Below are 20,733 nucleotides of genomic sequence, written 5' to 3'. Positions count from 1 at the left end.
AGTCTGATTTCTGCTACCAGTTCCAAGGACTGCACTCTAGTTTTAATGGGCAAGGATGTGACACAAAGAAATGCATGACCAGTATAATAAAAATCTTGATAGTGACTAATATATAGGTTAAAATTATATTTACTAAGTAGGAAGGGATACTACATAAGAGACTTGAGCTCAGTACTAACATTTTGTTTTTTGAGATTTCCTTGTTTACATGTTTAGGCTCCTTAGGAATGAGAAAGAAGGGTGATTCTGTAATTAACCCAGATTTGTTTTACAGAAATAAAATGTTATTTAGCCACAGATCTTCATGCTTCCAGCTCTTTGTTTTGTTGCTACTCCATGCAGCTATTTCTTAGATATTATGCTTATTACTATTACTTACATTGCTATCCACAGTACTATTGCGGTCTGAATTACTAATAGAGGAGAGCTAATAGTACTCACAAGGAAGTGATTTCACACTGGGAAGGTGTTAATAGATAAAAACTGTGCCATTTGCTGAAATCAGTATGATATCTTTATTATACCTTCTGAGCTCAATTTGGCCAAATTTGACACTTTGAATTGCTATAACTTGGAGCTCTCGAGTTTTATTATTAAATATAAGCCTAAAAATTTATATATTTACAAAGAAAAGATAACTTTCCTAATATTTTTAGCAATTAGTTATAATTATATGTGGTGCTACGGTATCATTATCTTCATTGGGGACTAAAAATACAGGTAGACTTTTAAAAAGTAGATAGAACAAGCGACACAGAAGAATGAACTTGATAACATCCTAGAAATAGAGAGGTCAGACTATGCTCAGGGCAGTGGCAAATATAACTTTATGGCAAGAATTTAAAATACAGGGGAGAGCTAGAGATAAAACTGGGAAGACAAGCTGGGTTCAAATTGTGGAAGTCTTTGAATGACAGGCTGAGGAAATTGTATTTTATCCCATAAGCAATGAGGAGATATTAAAGGTTAAGACAAGAGAGTGATATAATAGGAAAAGTTCTCAAATTCTGGAAACAGAACATGAGACATCAGAAAGACAAAGGCAGTAAAGGTAAGGAAATTATTTAGGAAGCAATTTCATATCAATAAATCCATTATAAGTAGGATGCTGTAAAAATATTGCTTGTGAGTTTCATGTTAGGATGTAATATGATGGATACTTGCCAAACCTTCATCCAAGATAGTTTGGGAAATTTAATATTTTAATCAGGTACCATTCTTCACTCCCACCAACTAAAATGGTCTTACTATAAGTTTACATAAAATGTTTCTCCAAAATAAATATACTTGCTAATGGCCAAAGAAGCTCTCATTTTATTTATTTATTGTCTTTAGCTGCTGTCACACAATGATGATGGAGTTGAATGGGTGCAACAAAGATGGTGTGAGCACAACACCTGAAATTCTTACTCTCCAGCCCCTTACAGAAACAGTTTGCTGGCTGACTGCTATCTTTTCCTGGTGGAGTCTTTTTTGTTAGTTTCTGAACAAGCATTCTAGAAATGCCTCATGGTTTCTTGCTAATTTCTTTCTGCCCCTCTGAGTTTCCAGTGCCCTTTTCCCTCTCTCTATTTTCAGTGCAACAGGTAGAAAGGTACTCTTTCAGAAACAGCAGGCATGTGCCAGCTAAGTCTGGCCAATACACACTGCAGCCTCTGTGAATACTTTGGTTGCCTGTGAACATAACACACAAGAAAGTCCAGATGAGGCAACAAACAAACAGGAGGATGGAATAGAATTAGAAGATAGGCTTTGTCCCATGTCCACATCAAAGCCTGTTTCATGCCACATCAAAACTTTATTGCATAAAAACATGTTAGCCAAGTCTTTGGTGAAATTCCTAATAAAACATAAGACTGGAAAATGGTAGTATCCATGTTAACGTCCTTCCCATCTAATTACAAAAAATGCAAAATAAATACGTGTTCAAGAGACTTGTGATTTTGTCACTGGTAGCTGAATATGCAAATAAATATCCCAGTGATATTAATGTAATGTTTTATTATGGAACCCTAGAAGCTTCAGTTATTTTCCTTCCCTGTTAAATGAAGAAGCAAACAGAATGCTCTCATCAAGACTACACTGACAGCTAAGCTGTTCTTTATTGTCATAAAACAGGCAGGTGTTTTTTGGCAGTGCACAGTCCTTGATAAACTGAATATCCTTCATAATTTTGCATTAAAAGATCATCTTTATTCATATCTCTGCATGTTCAAAAAATAGATATGTGAAGTTGGGGTATTTTCAACAATGTCAGAAATCCAGTGAAGAAACACATTCCTTCTTTTAAATGTCTACACACTATCACTGTGGTGCACTTTAGTTTGAAACTATAATCTGAATGAGCAGTGATAAACATAGCATGGAGCAACCAGAATGACAGTCAAAATGTGGCAAAATGCAGGAAAACGCATTGCCAGAATGCTCAGAATGCAGTAAAAATGTGGAGAAAATATTTGAAGGACTGTTTTAGCATTTCTTTGAAAGGGGCCTTTCTACAATACAACAAAAGGAAAACTTAAGCCAGTACATTTCATTGAACCCTTAAAGCAAACAGCCAACTACTAGATTACCTTGATATATGTGAACTGTCACCTAACACTGTTTAGTGCCTGTTTCACTCTTTGTTCCCAGCCCTATGGGTCTGTATGCAGGCCCAAGAGATCAAATGGTCTCCTGCTCCCACCGGAGTCTATAACTAAAGATCCAAGAAGAAAAGTTGTATCACCAAAGACAATGATATGTACATAGATTACTAAAAAAGTAAAATGCTTTCACTCAGGATATAGCTCAGATAGCTAAATGTGTCACGTGTTTAGAGAGAACAACTGATCTGTTGGTTAGTTTCTCCGGTATGTGACAGCTTTAATTCCAAAAAAGATAATGCCTAATGCTGTGCTCCAGAGTGTGTTACATATCTTTCCCTAAAGGACTTTGATTAATAATCCTTTAATATCCAGAGCCATCCGGGTGGACTGGAAAGACCACAGGGTTTGGAGCCAACCCAAGAGGGTGGAATTCTAGTTATCCTACTCATTCAGTATAGATAGACCTTGGACAAGTCACTTGGCCTTTCCCAGCCTAAGATTTCTCACCTGGAATTGCAACCACCTCACAGAATCATTACAAGAATTTCATTACATTTTTCAATTAAGAAGCTATTAGCATGATTATACTGCTATTATTTGGTCTTCTGAACAATTCAGTTAGGGAGAAGGGTATGTGTTGTGATTCGTTTTATCTACAAAGTCTGCCCCCAAAATATATACACACTTCAGGAAAGAAAATTTATACGATGCTTTTCACAACAGATAGTGTTATCTTTGTATGGGGAAACCTAGGGGGTTCCCACTAGGGTCAGAGATGACCCACTACACTGCTGACCCTTAGAAAATCTGCTATACTGCCGGCCCTTAAGAAAAGAAATTGAAAATGCATATGCAGCAACCTCAATGATCAAGGTTACCCAACCAGCAGTTTTCCATATTAATAAATGTCTGGAAGCTCATGGCCACTACTTTGAGTAAATCTCATGATATCTCAAAAAATTTAGTATTAAAATATTTACACAAGTTTTTCTTTTCCTGAAGTGTGTATATATTTTTTGGTGAACTATCAATCTTTCCATCCATCCATGCATCCATCTATGGATGTTACATATCAGTTCAAAGGCAGAGTCTGATAAACCCAAGTCTCCCCACACCTTGCTTTGTTTTGTTCTATAATAGCATGATGACAAAATCACTTAAATTTCCTCCAAGATGGATTGTATTGCAAATAGTAGGTAGATTTGCATAGAGTTACTCATGAGTTCACCAAGTGGTCTTTTGTTTTTATTGTGTCAAACTGGTGATCTGTAGAAAGGCAGGAAAACTTTCAGCTCAATACTAATATAGTGAGAATAGCAAAGGAGTAAAGGTAAAAGGAGTCTGTAGTCAGATACCAGCAAGAGCGGAGGCAGGTCACCAAAGTCTCAGCTGGTAAAATAAATACGGAGCCAATGTCCGTAGGAGATGCAATTGGGAAGTACACAGTATTTTAGGAAAAGTAACTAAACGAATGGTAGTCTAAGTGCATTTTGAGAACAAAACAGTAGGGGTTAATAGAAATACAGAAGGAAAAAAATCAGAAAAACTAAAGTATCGAAATAAAATTTCTCTTTTCTTTACCTTGAAAAATATCTGCTTAGTATTTATGCTAAACAAGTGCATTAAAGAGTTCTATACACTGGAATTCAAAAAGAACTTCAATTTCTTATTAGGAATTGATAAAATAGGTATTCAGTTCTGTTTTAGTTACCTTCTTATCACCAAGACACAACACCTGACACCCACAACTTCAAGGAGGTAAGGTTTATTTTGGCTCACCTTTTTTGGAGGTTTCAGACATAGTCCATGGGCTCCTAGGTAGAGCAGCATGACAGAGTGGCAGTGGAGGTTTTCTTATAGCATACAAGCAGAGAAAGGGATCAAAGGATGAAGGAGAGAGACCCTTCCAGGACACTCCCCCAGTGACCCACCTCCTTCAACTAGGCTCCATCTCTCAAATCACATTTAGCTATAAACTCATCAGTGAACTAACCTGTTGCTGTGTATCACATCCCCATAATCCAGTCATCTCCAAAAGCCCCACCTATGAGTGCATGAGGCTGTGGGAGGACATCTAGATATAAACCATAACAAGTTTATCTAGTCCAGATCCCTTTTATTTAGGATCCAATGTCCCTTGCTATTGTTACTCTCTGCTCTTCTTTATTGACATATTGCTTAGTTCATGTAGGACCCTTATATACATGTGCATAAACTCATTTTTGCATTTGTAAATGTTTATGTTTAAATACAGAAACTATATTCTATGGATGTATCAATATGTCCTGAAACATTCTGCCGCCTTCTTTGTTGACTAAGCACAAGCAGCTTATATCCCTGGTTTGGTTCCACTGCACTCTCACTACTTTGTGCTACATATGTGTTTTCTGCTGCAGACACTATTTTCTGCCTCATATTTAGTGTGCTTCTTGGAAAAGCAAGGTTATGTAGAGTCTTTGCCAACTTCTCCTCCTGCCATGACAAAGCATGGAGATTTCCTTGCAATCTAACACTGCTCCAAATCACTGACAAAAAAGGGACTCTAAGTAGTTCCCAGTGACTATCACCAATTTTATACAGAATATAAAAGTAATAGAAAATTAGTGTTACTATTCAAAATGACATTTTGATATGGATGTAAACCTATGAATTCACACTGATTTGTTTAGTACTACAATTAGTGACCATAAAACAGTGTTCATTATATCTCAAACTATTAATAGTTATATTTTTTGAACATAGGGCTTGGCACTTTAAACCATTTCAGTTTTTTATTTAATTTGATTTTATAATAAATATGAAAAAGAATACTTCAGAAAAATGTATATATACTATGAAATACAAATTCTTACATTATATGAAAAACTGTTATACTACTAAATACCAAAGAGTTATCAGATTTCTACACTTTAAAAAAAGGATAACTTGTTTAAAGAAAGAAAATTTTAGGTAATATTAAAGGAATATCTACATTTAAAAGTCAATCAATTTTGCTTCTTTAACTGGACCTCATTCATTCTTACAAATAGATAAACTGCAAATATACTAAATGAGCGACAGGAGCATTGTTTAATCCTCTGGTCTGAGACCTAAGCAGAGAAGTTCTACAGAAAAGTTGTCCACACACAATCTAAGAAATACATGTTATTCTGCTCAGCCACCTGCCATTGAAAGGTACCATTAACATTCTGCTATTTGATTCCTGTCATTCCTCTCAATGCTGGTGTCGAAGAATGAATGCCTGTACCACTGCAGAGGCTTGTACTGTGGTAAACACTGCATTTGAAAGAGGATCGTAGAATTTTAGGCCAAGTCAAAGAAGGCATGTGCCTGTGGTGTCCCGGTTTTCTGCCAGGCATGTACCTTTGCTACCTCTAAGTTAAACACTAGGTTCACTGCAATTTGGAAGACATCAGACAAGAAGCAAGAACAAGGCACATTGAAGTTTTGTTAAGATGACAGTAGAGGCATCTGGCTTTCATGGGCATCAGAGGTAATACTCCCAGCTTTTCAAATCAAATCTCTATGTACAAACCAGTCCTAATAGTTGCAGTAGGAACTACGCTAAAGAAGCTGTAAGATTTGGCTGGGGGGAAAGTCATTCCTTGAAGGGATAGTTTCCAAATCTGACTCTCTCCTAGGGACTCTGAGGTCCTCAATGCCCTTTAAGAAAGACCATTGCCAGATGCACCACGTGTGGGCTCTGTTGAAACAGAGCCCACCTGTGTAAGATATTCATCTTCCTTCCTACACTTTGTATGGCTTCTTTCTTCTCTTCTTTGTGGAACAAGCAAAAATATCACCTGTTTGGAGAGGTCATCCCTGAGCACACATATTTTTCCACTGGAACTGAATTCCAAACCATTCTCTTCCACTGTTGGAGTATACAACCTCTTGAGGAGTCAAAAACTATTTCTCATTACACGCAGACCCAGAAATTAGTAAACTTACTCTTAGCACCCACCCCACTCATTTGTTTCATCTTTCTTCCTTGGTCTGTCTTTCCCCTGTCTACCTAAGATGAGTTTTCTGTCAAAACCTATTCTCAAAGAAAATGTTTATCCTTAAAGTGATGCCTTAATTTTGTTAAAACTTCATCTCTAATAGTATTATCAAACATGCTCATTTAAGTAAAAGGAAAATATTCATAAAACATATAAACAATATTTTTGGATTCCAGGCCTTTCTCATTATTCAGAAAAGCACACTTAGGATTGCACTTACTTTACTTCCTTTTGTGCTACACAAAACACCAAGAGAAAATGGTTAAAGAGTGATATCACTTTCTCTATAGTACCAGAGATCTCTCCTTATGGTGTGGTGGTTTCTAATTCTATCTGAAAGGTATAAAGCAGGCTAGTGGCCATGCCAAAGGACAATACCGCTCACAAACACAAAAACCAACACTCTGGACCCTGCCCAAACTCAAGGCCAGAACATGGGGTGGCACTTTGAGAAAAGTCATACATAGAAGTAGACAAACAGTATGCAGAGGTTGAAATAGGCACTGGAACCATGTTATGGTTTACAGGTGGGTTTTGGAGAGCTGACTGTGATCATGGGTATGTAATAATCATCAGTGGATTAGTCCATGGATGAGTTTATTGCTAAAGGTGATTTGGAGAGGTAAATCTTGGTCAGAGGAGGTGGGTCACTATGGGTGTGGCCAGGAAGGGCATATTTCCCTCTCTCTTCCTTTGAAAGCTCTCTGCTTCCTTCCTGCCATACCATTAGCTGTTTCGCCTAGGCAATGCTCCTCTGCATGTCACCCTGCCTTGGAGCCAACCAACTATAGACTGAAACCTCTACAAACTGTGAGCTAAAACAAACATTTCCTCTTTAAATTGTAGGTCATGGATATTGTGTCTCAGCCACAAGAAAGCAACTAAGACTGATGAGAGCAATACATCAACTGTTACCCCAAAAGAGACTTCAGTGGTCCAGCATTTGAAATTTGTCATAAAATGCCATCAAAAAGTTGCAGGCAAAAATTTTTGATTATATTTTAAATTTTGAATGTTATTAAATTTTGAAGCTATAAAATTAAGACTGAGTACCCAAGGAATGACCCAAACTTATAAAAAAAATCAATGTGAAAAAGACTTAAATTATATAAGTTGAAACAGTAGCCAACTTTTTGTACATACAAATATACAAATACATAGTACATGCTCTTAATTATAGTGACATCTGAATAATCAAAAAGATTTCCAAAGCCCTTAAAGTGTGGGCTTTATACAGAGTACCAAAAAAACCCCTTGCATTCAAATCAATAAAAGTCTGCTGCTATATAAATTCTTTCCTATTACATATTATTCCTAAACCCTCCCAAGAGATTTGTATTGCTGCTTAGAAAAAAGCAACAGTTCAACTGAAACTGAAAATGCACTGGAAGTGCATATTGCTTTAACTTTAATTAACCCATCAGAATTTATTTCAGGGCTACTTATATGGTATTTCTTGAGACCAGCTTTGCAGAGAAAATTCTGTTTACTAGTCTGAGTACTTTTTTGCTAAAAGAATGAGGAACGTTGTTTCAAAAGAGACACAGTGGGAAATCAGAGTCATGGAATGACCTTAGCCACTTGGGAACCCAAGCTGCCATGTTCTCTCACTCCCCTCCTCCCAGAGGTACCTCCTTCAAAGCTTACTTCCTATCACAGTACAGCCACAAGGGCATGATGGCAGCAGCCTGCCACAGGGGACAGCACACAGTAGGCATTAGTCATATGGTTTCTGCCACCAAATTATAGGAAACACTAGGAGTCACACAGCAGCAGACATACACTTTTAGAGATGTCATTCCAACCACAGTCATGTAAAGCTGTTGGATTCCAGAATGCTTGCCGTGAAATTGGTTGTCCTCTAAATGGTTTCATCTAAAAATGTAATTGCTTTGTTCTAGGTTCAGAAAGGCATGGGAGAGAAAGCATGATTTCCATCCCCACTGCTGCTGCAGACTCCAACTGCCAGTACAAGGGCTGGTAAAACAATAAAGTTGTCTTCTTTTATCTCAATGCCAAGTAGATTTTCTCTCCTTGGCTTCCAGACAAAATTCACTTATTATAATTATTTTCTGAGCTGGCAATGACCACTATCTAAAACTTTATAAATGTTCCAGTGAAACCCCATTGAGTCACCACATACATCAAGCTGAGCAGGTGACCCGCCTCCCTCACTGCTGCAATGCAAGCATGTATGTGATGCATAAGCTCAGTGGGAAGGGGGCTGCAGTGAAAACTGGCATATTGCAAAGCACACATGAAATTTCCCTTTGGCATATTTCATGAAACCTAAGTTGATATTTTAAACCTAAAGGAGGAGAATTTTGCACTAGGAAAGATGAGCACTAGGTAGTTACACTACTAAGTGCTATTTGCAATAATTTAATTATTCTAATGTATTATTAGCCATGTAAAATTCTTGTAAACTTAAATATTTATACGGAGAACCCTCTTGACATCTATAGTGCCATCTGTAAGTTTTATTCAGCATTTCAAATAACATTTGTTTGTTCATTCTGCCTAAATTTATCTATGTTTGCCTCTTCATTATTTAAAAAAAATCTTAGTGAAGAAGCGAAATTTAACCATTTACTCAGAAGCATTGAAAAATTATATTATTTCAACATAAAATTTGTAAGACATTAATTTTAGATTAAGAATAATATGGAACATCTTTAAATTCATTTGTACACATAATGTTTACGTACAGGCTATTGAAATGAGAACATTGTATGTTTTTCTTACAAACTATGTAGTTTCTGTTTATTAACTGACTTGTGGAATTAAACCATTAAAATCCAGGCTTCAAATACTTTCATCTTAGCTATGGTTTTACCTACATACTATAAAAGGTATGATTTTAAAATATAGTGCTTATTTAAATTATAAAAATTTATTGCAATAAGAGATATATTGCTATTAATCCTCCTCAAAATACTCCCCTCTTGCTTCAAATAACTATTTGATGGAATAACTATTCCATCATTCTTGCTACTTTCTGAAGCAATTTTGGGAGTTCTCTCTCTTGAGGGTCTTTAGTTGCACTGTTAAGACTCCCTCAATGTCTTGAATCAATTCAAAATGTTTACATTGCACGGTTGTTTTGAATTTGGGAACAATCCAGAAGTTATGCAGAATTAGTGAATAAGGTGGATGAGGACCCACAAGAATGTTTTTATGAATCTGTCTTTCTGTTGGATGGCACTTGGCAACAGAATTCTTGATATTTTTGATCACACATTTAAAGACACTAATAAAAGAGGACTTCCAGAAGAACTGCTTCAGAACATTGAAGAATGATGGGATACATGCGTTTGAAATCTGGAGGGGTATATGCCTTCAGGGGGATTAATGGCAATGTGTCTTTTACTATAATAATTTTTTAAAATTTTAAATATTCACTGTACATTTTGATCATATCTCACAGTTTTACTTTAGAAAGATAAAAACTTTATAATATCACACTTATCAAGTTTATGTCACATACATCTTTTAATTTCATTTTTGTATGGTGCTTTCTACATTTTAGATCGGGAAATTTAATCTCAGGTAGGTGAAGTAACTTGCTCAGTGTCTTATACAACTTAACCGGAGGACCTATCCCAGTATCTCTTAGCTGTCAATACTAATTCAAGATTCTTTTTCCTAAAATGTCCTACTTTCATACTGGTTCACCAACTTTTTCAATTACATTAAGACAAACCAACCAATTTAACACCCTGCCTCTATATACTCACTATTTTCTGGATTTTTCTAACTGGCAAGCCAGTAGCTGAAACTATGTATAGATACTGCAGTGTAGATGTCTGTGGTATGCAGTGAAAGGTGGCGGTAGAGAGAGGTGGAGAAAAAGAATGCATTCCGGAGCCCTGTGTTCATGAGGTCAGAACCCCCAAACTCTGACGTGCAAGTTATAATGGCAGGATGCAATCACGTGTCAGCTGCAACACTCAGCAACACAATTATGTGGGATGGAAGACAGCAGTGTCCCTGTAGGTGTTACATTAAGCCCAGGCCAACCAGAGCACTCCTGTCCAGGCCACAGTGCCTCAAGAGTTCTCCAAACAGCATGGAATAGCATCAGGATTTTCTATGCTGGTGAAAGATCATGGACATTGGCTGAGAGTCTCATGAGGAAGCTGACAGATATTAGAGAATCCTGTAATTATAAATGAATAGTGTTGCAATAAGTATCGCTAAATATGTGATCTAAGATTTTGTTACTTCTATACAAAAGGAAAACTAATTAATATTTTTTAAAAGGGCGAGGACATTTTCTCATCTGAATTTCAACTTGAATGTATTCCTCATCAAAAAAAGGATTAAAATTATTATTTCATAAAAAAAAAAATAGCCCTTGGAGGTCATTTGAAAAATACACAATTTCCACATTTCTTGACCTAACTTAACTTGTAACTTCTCGTTTTTTGAAGAAACGTCTACATTTTTAATTTTTTCTGTATATAGTAGATTTTAGGCAATACCACCTTTCAGACTTTAAAGTATAGGAAACTCTTTCTCATTCCACAAGCTTTGCATGAAGATGATCAATGTTCCACTGGTGGGATGTGAGAGTAAGGACAGATATTTGCCACCCCGATATTGCAGCATGCCTCTCCCAGCCTTACAAAATAATGTGTTTAAAAAACCCATAAGTGGAGTTGGAGGTTTGGGGAAATATAATTCATCCACAGATAATAGAATACGAAATATGACAGTGAAACATAAGTCACAGTTCTTTATTTTTTCCTGCCAAAGTGTAAACTTTATATTTTTATCAAGAGAAAACAAAAAAACTGGAGTCAACCCATGATTGCCATCTTGTGGAGAGATCCAGCAGTACCAGCCCAGAATATTTATCTTTCAGGTGTTTCAATAAAAATTGCCTCAGGAGATTCCTCAATCACTCCTTCCATCACCTATTTAAATCTATCTATTGATCTATCTGCCGCACAGCTGACCTAAATTCCTGTGTTATTTTCTGTAGGTACCAAAAAGAGCCACCGCCATTGATTGAGCTGTAATATTTTACATAGTAAAGTTGTCAAAACATGCCTGGAATTTTAATTTTCTGGGTTAAAATGTCCTATATTCTGTGACATTTCCACCACATTCCTGTGTTCCATTTCTCAATTGTTTCCAAATTTCTGAAAACTTGTGCTGCCTATGTTTTGTGGCGTTTTTTTTGGGGGGTGGTGGTTCTGGTCACTGCTATGTTGTCCATTCCATATGCACTTTTTAAGAAACTTGGCTCATTTGGGGGCAATAGCATAAGACATGGGCTGGAGCTGTATTGGGTCTGAGGGCTCTACTGCAGCTTCCATCATTCCTTAAGAACCCCGGAGCCCTAGAGCAGCCACTATGCCTGTTACCAACAAAATCGAATCATAATGTGAATACTCCAGAATTTCTCCCATCTTATCCCCCCCCATACACAGTAAAATCCACCAAATAAATATATTGTAAAGTATTTCTAAATTTATAAACTACTGGATGGTTTTATAAACTTGAGTTTTGATGTCATAAAGGCACTGGGAAAAAATGCTCTTTCTTCCTTATATATACCTGCCTCACAATTGATCGTTGAGCAAATATTGTCAACTGAGCTTTCAAAATGAATCAAACAATTTCTTAGCAGTCCCATCCTTAGAGCTAATTGCATGCCAACATTATCTCTTACATAGATTCTTAAAATAGCCTTCCAATAATATTCCTAGTTCTGACACAGCCCCCTGCAGTCTATTCTCAACATAGGATCCAAGATAACCCTGGTAAAGTACAAATTAGATCATATCACTCCCTCTCTTGCTTAAACCCTGCCATGACCTCTGTCCCTCAAAACAAATGCCAAAATCTTTGCTATGATTTAAGACACCTTTAGAAAATGGCTGCCATTCTAGCTCCACCTCATCTCGTGCATGCTTTCCCGAGTTTATTCTGTCTTAGCCATCAAGCTTGCTCCTGTCTCAGGATTTACTTCTACACTTACTGGTCCCTCTGCATGGAATGGTCTCACCCCAGTATCTTCATGGCTTACTTCCAGCCTCCAGGTCATTTCTCAAAAATCACCCTCTTAGTGAGGCCCTACCATGGAAATCGAAAATAAAATACCATCCTTTCTCCCATTTAATATCTTCCTATCTTGCTACATTTTTACTCCTTAGCATTAAGAACCTACTAGCAAATACCTTGTTTCTCTGGTTTCCTAATGCTATCATGATATATTTGCAACTTAAAAGAACACATTTATCATCTCACCATTCTGTTGGTCAGAAGTCAAGTGCTCTTAGTTTTCTCATGAAGCTGAAATCAAGGCCTTGACTGGCTTCTCTTTCCTCAGGAGACTTTAGAAAGAATCCACTTTAGAATCAAACTGAGTTTTTGGCAGAATATATTTCAAGGTGTTTGTAAACAGGCTCCCATCTCCTTTGTGTCCACCAGGAACCAAAACTTTCTCAGCTTCTACCTGCATTTTTGAGTTCCTTACACCATTCTCTTGCATTCAAAGACAATAATGGGAAGTCTAGCCCTTATCACGCTTTGAGTCTTCTTGACTTTCTGTTCTTCAACCTTATCTCTCTGGTCTTCCTCATCCACTCCAGCTAAGGAAAATTCTCTGTTCCTTAGGGCTCAAGGATTAGATCTGGCCCACCTGGATATCTAGGATAAGGCTCTTAAACTTAATTATAACTGCAAATCCCTTCACAGCAATACTTAATTAAAGTTTGATTGAATAACCAGTAGATGAGAATCCTGAAGAACTGGGTTAGCTTTCTATCACTCCAACAAAATACAGTGGACACTCAAGTTATAACCTGCCTGACATACAAACAACTTGGGTAAATTAGGTTAATAGAGGATTCATCTGCCTCTTGTTATCTATAGTGTGTACCCAGGTAAACATCCAGATCTCAGCTGTATTGACTTAGTTACAACCAGCCCTTAGAAATTGATGGAGTTCATAAGTCAACAGTCCACTGTACCTGAAAAAGTCAATTTAAGAGGAAGCAAATTTTATTTTGCTCCACAGTTACAGAGGGTTTAGTACATAGTCAGCTGGCACCATTGATATAGGCCCTCTGGTGAGAAGGACAAAATGACAGGCAGCCTGTAGTAGAACGAAGCTGCTCACTGTATCACAGCCAAGAAGCAGAAAAAGAGGAAGGACCAGGGTCCCACTATCCTCTTCAAGGGCACAGGCCTAGTGACATAACTTCCTTCAACAAGGCCCCACATTTTAAAGGTTCCATTACCTCCCAATAAGCACTGTAAGCTTGCAATCCAGCCTTTAATGTATGCAATTGTGGGCGATCCCCTAGATTGCAAATGTAAGAGAGACCATATTTAAAATTCTGCCTCCCATGTTGTCAGGTTACCTCAACAAATAGAATACAAACCCCACAAGGGCAGAGGTGCTTCACTTTTGTGTAGTGCTGCTTCTCTAGCATCTAAACAGTGCTTGGGACAAAGTACACAAAGAGAAAATAACTATGAGATGAATGCATTTATCCCAATACTTCTTAAGATGAAAAATGAGAGCTTTGCAAAATGATGTGCAAAAAAGGTGTAGTGGGCAAGCAAGAGCACTTTTTCACATATTTTCATCAAGTTCCTCTGGTTTGCCTGGGATAATGCTTGTTTATGTCTCTTCTCTTAGCATAATTACTTATTGGATTCCACTTTCCCTCTCAAGATGTCCAGGTTTGTAAGATAAATAACATATCTATCCTAGATTCTCAAAGGTATCCATGGTCCAACAAAGGTTTAAACTCCTCTAAGGTCTTCAGGCTTTTCTTCAGGACTGTATTTAAACAGGAATGGATAACCACCCTTTTCATAAAATACATACTTTCTCTCTTGAGAACACATTCTAAGGATTTGAATTAATAAAATTAAGGTAAAGAACAAGAAGTATAATCTGACCCTTAACACCAACTAATTAACCATCTCACCAAAATAACCATGTCTGAAATTATAAGAGATGGCAGCGGGTATGCAAACTCACTGTGACACTGAGAACTTGACCGTGATACCGTAGATCTAACAATGTGTCCCAATGTGTCAGTGAGATAACAGAGCACCTATGTGCACCACAACATTTCTTAGAAATATTTGCAATAAAGAATTCTTGGTTTAGCATAGCGTGTGACCTACAGGCTGCTTGACCTCTTTTTTAATTTTGTTAATATCAAATATAAAAATAAAAGAAAGTTTTGTTACTTATATACATTAACTATATTACATACAGTGGTATCTCCTTCATGAACTTAATTTGTTTTATGATTTTGGGAAAAATGGCTCCATTTGTGTTCACTGGGGAAGATGGCTATGGTTGTGTTTTCACCTGATCTGGAATTTGTAAACAGAAGCAAAATTTTGCCAAATGCTTTTGATTTGGATTCAAATTGTTTGCAAACAGAAGTGTTCATGAACCAAGGCATTACTGTATTTTATATGTGTTCCAAGTCAGTTCTTTTCTTCTCAGTGGGACCCAGGCAAGGCAAAATGTTGGACACACCTGGTTTAGAAGCTAATTGTAATGACAATACCTTGATCATTTTTTAAGCCTTAGTTTTATATTGGATTTAAAAATCCAGAATATGTCATTATTATAGTTTAAAACTGAGCACACAAAATATTTCAATTATCTGAAGTCTTTCTTCCTAAACACAGTTAATTATTATGGAAGAAAACTTGATTGGGATACCTAATGTGGGTTTCTTTTTGTTTATCTTGTGATCACCATCTCCTATTATAGAATTTTAGTGGTTTATCCACTTTCCTTTGACCAAAGAATTTTATTATAGCCTCATGGCCTGATGACCTCATGTGCAAATTTAAGGGCGAAAGATGGTCTGTGCTAAGAAAATTGAAGACCTGTCTATATGATTAAAGAGTTAAAAGACTTTGTATGGCTTTATAAATCTGTCTCCCTACCCTCGTCTGGGGAGTGTGGCAGAGGCTTCATTTAAAGACTGGATTTTTTTCATTTCTATCAAATACTTTTAAATCAGCCACTCAAAACAAGGACTTTATATATGTATTGTGTTTTATCTGTAAAGTATATATCTACTGAAATTATAAATTCAACGTCAAGTGATGCTGACAGAGCAACACTGTCATTCAGAAAACAAAATTAGAGTGAAATAAACTTGCCCCTCAATTCAAGTCTGTGATTCCTGCATGATCCCATTTCTGAGACAATTAGAGAAGAGGCAAAGGATCAAGGGGAGGGGAAGGGAGAGTAATAGAGGAAGTGAATATAATCAAAGTATGATCACATGTGTATGAAAATGCCACAACCTATTACTCTGTGTGATTAATATGCACTTTAAAAATTTCCTTTGTTTCTTAGTCCTGCTACCCATCTGACATGGTCATTTTTACCAAAGTGTACCTGTAGACACCTTTTTTCCCTTCATAGTCAGAATTAATTCAGGTCCTACTTTAAGGAATCCAAATGAGCGATGTTCTACTGACATAGCCCTAAATGCCTGTAGTCGACCAGTCCCTAGGATTGAGAATGCAAACAATTGGAAAGGGAGGAAGGCACTCTTCAAAGTGTAACTCCAAGATGTATTCTAAATGAGTTAAACTCACAGATGGCCAATACACAGTTTCATATTTAGTACTAGGTCTAGAGATCTCTGAAGGTGACCTAAAGTAGCTCTAAAACAGAAAGAAACTGACAGAGAATAATTCAGGTTGTCATCTGTGCCCCAATATATCTTCTTCAAAAGCAACCACTGAAAGAATAATAACATCACAGGCAGAAGCAAAATTCTGTCAATTTGGTAAACTGTGGGTGGTGAATCTGCTGCAAGATGAATTGCTGGCCAAAAAGCTCATCAGAAATGCATAAGCCAAACCAACCCAATCCAATCTTAACCTTCTTTGCTTTTATCTATCTTACACCTATCTTTAAAAAAATTTTAGTAATATAAACATAATATAAAATTTACTGTTCTAATCTTTTTAATAATACAATTATGTGACATTAAATACATTCACATTGTTGTGCTATCACCATTACTGTCTAGCCACAGAACACTTGTCATCATGCAAAACTAAAATTGCACCCATTAAACTCTTGCTCCCTACTCTACTGTCTACCTACATTCACCTTTTAAAATTAACTTATTGAAGGTGGGCATGTATTGAAGAAGTAGAGCACTTTCCTAGCATGTAAAAGGTCTTGAATTCAATCCCCAGCACAAAGGGAAAAGGGGAGAAAACAGCAGTTAAAATTAATTTCTTTACTAAAAACCTATGTTCCTTAAATACAGAGGTGGGGGAGTAGATGTAAAGGCATCAAAAAATTAGACCCCCTCCAAGTAAAAGACTCAATCAAAAAATGGGCAAGTGAAATGAATAGACTCTTCTCAGAAAAAGTACAAATGACCAATAAATACATGAAGGAATCCTCAATATCACTGGTCATTAGAAAAATGCAAATTAAAACAACACTGAAATTCCATTCTATCTCAGAAAGAATGGCTGTCATCATGAAATCAAATAATAGCAATGCTGGTGAGGCTGCAGGGAAAAAGGAATACTTCTACCTAGTTGCTGGTAATGTAAACTAGTACATCCACTATGGAAATCAGTATGGAGATTCTTCAAAAAATTAAAACTAGAAATTCCATTTGACCGAGCTAGTCCCCTTCTCAAATGAGTTAAAGACATCATATTACAGTGGTACATGCATGGCCATGTTTACAGCAGCATAACTCATATTAGCTAAGTCTTAGAAGCAGCTTCTATGTTCATCAACAGATGAATGAATAAAGAAAATGTGGTGTTTACACACAATGGAGCATTACTCTGCCATAAAGATAAATTTGTGTCATTTGTAGGAAAATGGATGCACCTTGAGGCCATAATGGTTAAGTGAAACATATCAGACACAAAAGCTTAAGTATCACATGGTTTTTCTTATATGGGAAACACAAATTATAAAGAAAGAATAAAAGATTGATAATAGGAAGTAGTGAAATTAATCTTTCTCAAATGGGAAAGGGATAGATAAAAAGAGGGAGGATGGAAAGGAGGGGAAGGAAAGGAGATTTTTAAAAAGGCATTAAAATATGTTACCAACTCTACACAAGGAATGTGAACATTATGTACTTTAAACTTGAGCTTTTCAAAAAATCTCTAGTAGCTATATCTTTTCTTATTGAAAATGACCTTTTAAAATATTCTCTAATCAATTAGAACTATTCTGTTTGTATATGACAGGACCACAACTCAAAGTTTTAAGGGAAAAGTATGGAGAAAAAGCAAATTATAAGAATGGTGGATAATTCATATAACCATAGAAAGGACAGGAATATATCTGAGGCTTCAAAACAACAGGAAGAATTCAAATCTTCAAGGCAATAACCATAGGAAAGTCTGACATTGCTCGTCTCTGCCTCTCCTCATGTGCTACTTCTTTTTCCTCTAATGGATTTCTACCAGGAGACAATGTTCTCCACTTACACGTCACAATGTCTAGAGAAACTTTCTTTTGTCACAACTATGGAATGCTACAGGAATTTAGTGGACAGCAGATGCCGCTAGACATCCTACAATGTACAGGACAACTCCTACAACAAAGAATTTCCCCCACATATCAACAGTACTGAAATCAACAAACTGGTCTGCTCCATACCTATTGCTCTCATGTATTCAGTAACAAAATCTTTCATTTGTAAGCATCACATTGGCTGGCCTCCCAATTAGAAGAGGACTGAATTTTACCCCTAGTTTCACTATTTTTAAACTCTGCAGGAAAGACTCAAATTAGACTTACTTGAGTAAATTACCAAACAACACAGCCATGAATACAGGATCACAGGGCCCAGGGTGGCCTGTAGAGGGACCCTCCCTCCTATTGTGATTCCCAGATCGTATACTCTGCAAGGAGCTAGGAAAATGGTTCCCATAAAATAGAAATTCCTTAGTGACTACACTTTTCTTAAAGCATTTAGTGCTTTCTCTTTTTGTAGTAAATTCTCTAAAATGAAAAAAATCTACAACCAGAGTGTGTGCTATACCCAAAGGCGCTTTTTGTAACCAGCTAAAGTATTTAATCATCTAGTATTAAGCAGAAATTATTTGCCTAAAACATAAATTAATTCAAGTAATGAAATATGCAAAAGAGAGGAGAAAGCATAGATATTATAAGATTCACTTTTGAAATTGGCAAAAATAATGAATCTTTATGTCTGCAGTGATAAAGTTGGACTTTTCTCCTCTCAGTATCTCCATCTTCTGTTAGATTGCTTGCAGATCTGCTGAAATTAGATGTCAGTGTAAATTATGGTGCAGGCCAACTTACTAGCCAGGGCTATGAAGGGTAGACACGTAAAAACAAAGTGCTATTGAATGTAATTGCTTCTGATCTTAAAATTCTTAAATGACAAAATTGGTGCTGATGTGGTATTTACATCAAGTATTCCCTTTAATTGACACTGACTCACTTGGGGACATTTTTCTTTCTTGAGTGGTCTTATTATTTTTTCTTTCAAATTCTTAAATTCTAGAATAGGAAAATCAGCAACATAACTTAAATGCATCAGAGAAGAGAATGACAGCTATGATGGTAGCAGAGGAAGCAGAGATCACCAAACTTCTTATGGGGTCTGTGTCCCTATAAAGTCTGAAGTGAGAAAATAAATCTGGGCAAAGAGCATTTGAGATAATACTTGGAAAGAAGTTAGCACTTTCTTGAACCTTGCTAAATTAGGAAGAACGCCCCATTTGCAAACATTTCCATTCTTGTCTATTTCAATAAGCCAAAAGATGAAAAAGCATGACCCACAGGACTCCTGGAAGAAGGAGATGTATGGTTCTGTCTGCTCATTTAAATACTTAACAAGCCACAGGGAAAAAAGAAGACATCCCATCTCACTGCCCATAACATATGTCAGTAAGTCATAAAAATAAATCATCCCATGGACGGCTTGTGAATATTGCTTAGCCTCCTGTGAGACATTAGCGCTTGTTCTTGAGCCAAAAAGCAAACAATCCAACTGTCTATCTAATATGTGTTCTTCCCCTGCCATGAGAAACAGTTCCCAGAAAATAGAGGGTAATTGGTCCATTCCTACCCTGTCTTTATGGCAAAATTATAATGTTCTATCTGACGAGGTATTAAATTTATCTTACAGAACTTCTTTTAATGAAAGTAGAATATCTTACTAATATTCTTAGGTTTAGAAAAACTAGAGTAAAAAGCTGCCCTTATGCTTTATATTAATCAAATTAATAAATACTACTTACAGATAAAGGTGTCTGGATACCTAATATTGAGTAGTAGGCTATTTTTGGATAAAAAAAAAATTGAACAAGATTGATTTTCTTGCCCTCTTGTGACTAAATTTGACTAAAGCCGAAGAACAACGTGTTTTAAAATATTTCCAAAAACTCTCTGACTGGCTTTGAGGAAAAATATTAGACTAGAGTGTAATATCAAAAGCAGAAAATGGGGTCCTATCTAAGAAATTGAAAACTTCAAATCAGCTGTTTTTCTCGTGATTCTTCCTGGTAATATAGCTCAACTGGAAGGAATTTTGAATCTGTTTCCACCTAAATTAGGAGCCATGCCAAGTGACAGTGTTGCACAGGACGCTTCTCATCTGGTCTCTCCAGCCTTATGAAGAGCAGAGGCAAGAGCAGTGAGAATGAGGTGGGCAGGGATAGTCACAGATACACACAAGTACAGATTCAGAATTATTTAGCTCTAAGACTCACTACTGCCCTGACATGCAGCACCCTAACCACTGCCACACCCCATGCCTACCTAACCCCACCCCCAATTATTTTCTAGAACAGTCCCCAGGAAATGTCTCAAGTGTTTAGAAATGAGTCTTTCTGAAGAGCACAAGGAGTTTGACTTTTCGTCCCACCCCTCCCACTCTCTTTAGTGACATCTTCTGTGGTCCACGTGGCTCAGACTTTTGCATGACATCCCTGACTCAGGAGATACTGCATAGCATCAAAGCCCCATCATAGGGCTCTCAGCCAACAACTGGGCTGAATCTGCAGTGTGGTCTTTTGCCCCAAGATTGTCTCAATTGCTACTTATCACATAACCTCTGAGGACATGATGGCTCTGACTCCAGGGTCAAGAGTGGTGAAAATTGCAAAGGCACCAA

Source organism: Heterocephalus glaber, unplaced genomic scaffold, assembly GCF_053883595.1.
Source record: "Heterocephalus glaber isolate CG9 unplaced genomic scaffold, H.glaber_assembly_v1.0 deba00001523, whole genome shotgun sequence".
NCBI classification, from domain to species: domain Eukaryota; kingdom Metazoa; phylum Chordata; class Mammalia; order Rodentia; family Bathyergidae; genus Heterocephalus; species Heterocephalus glaber.
This window is presented reverse-complemented; position numbering follows the sequence as displayed.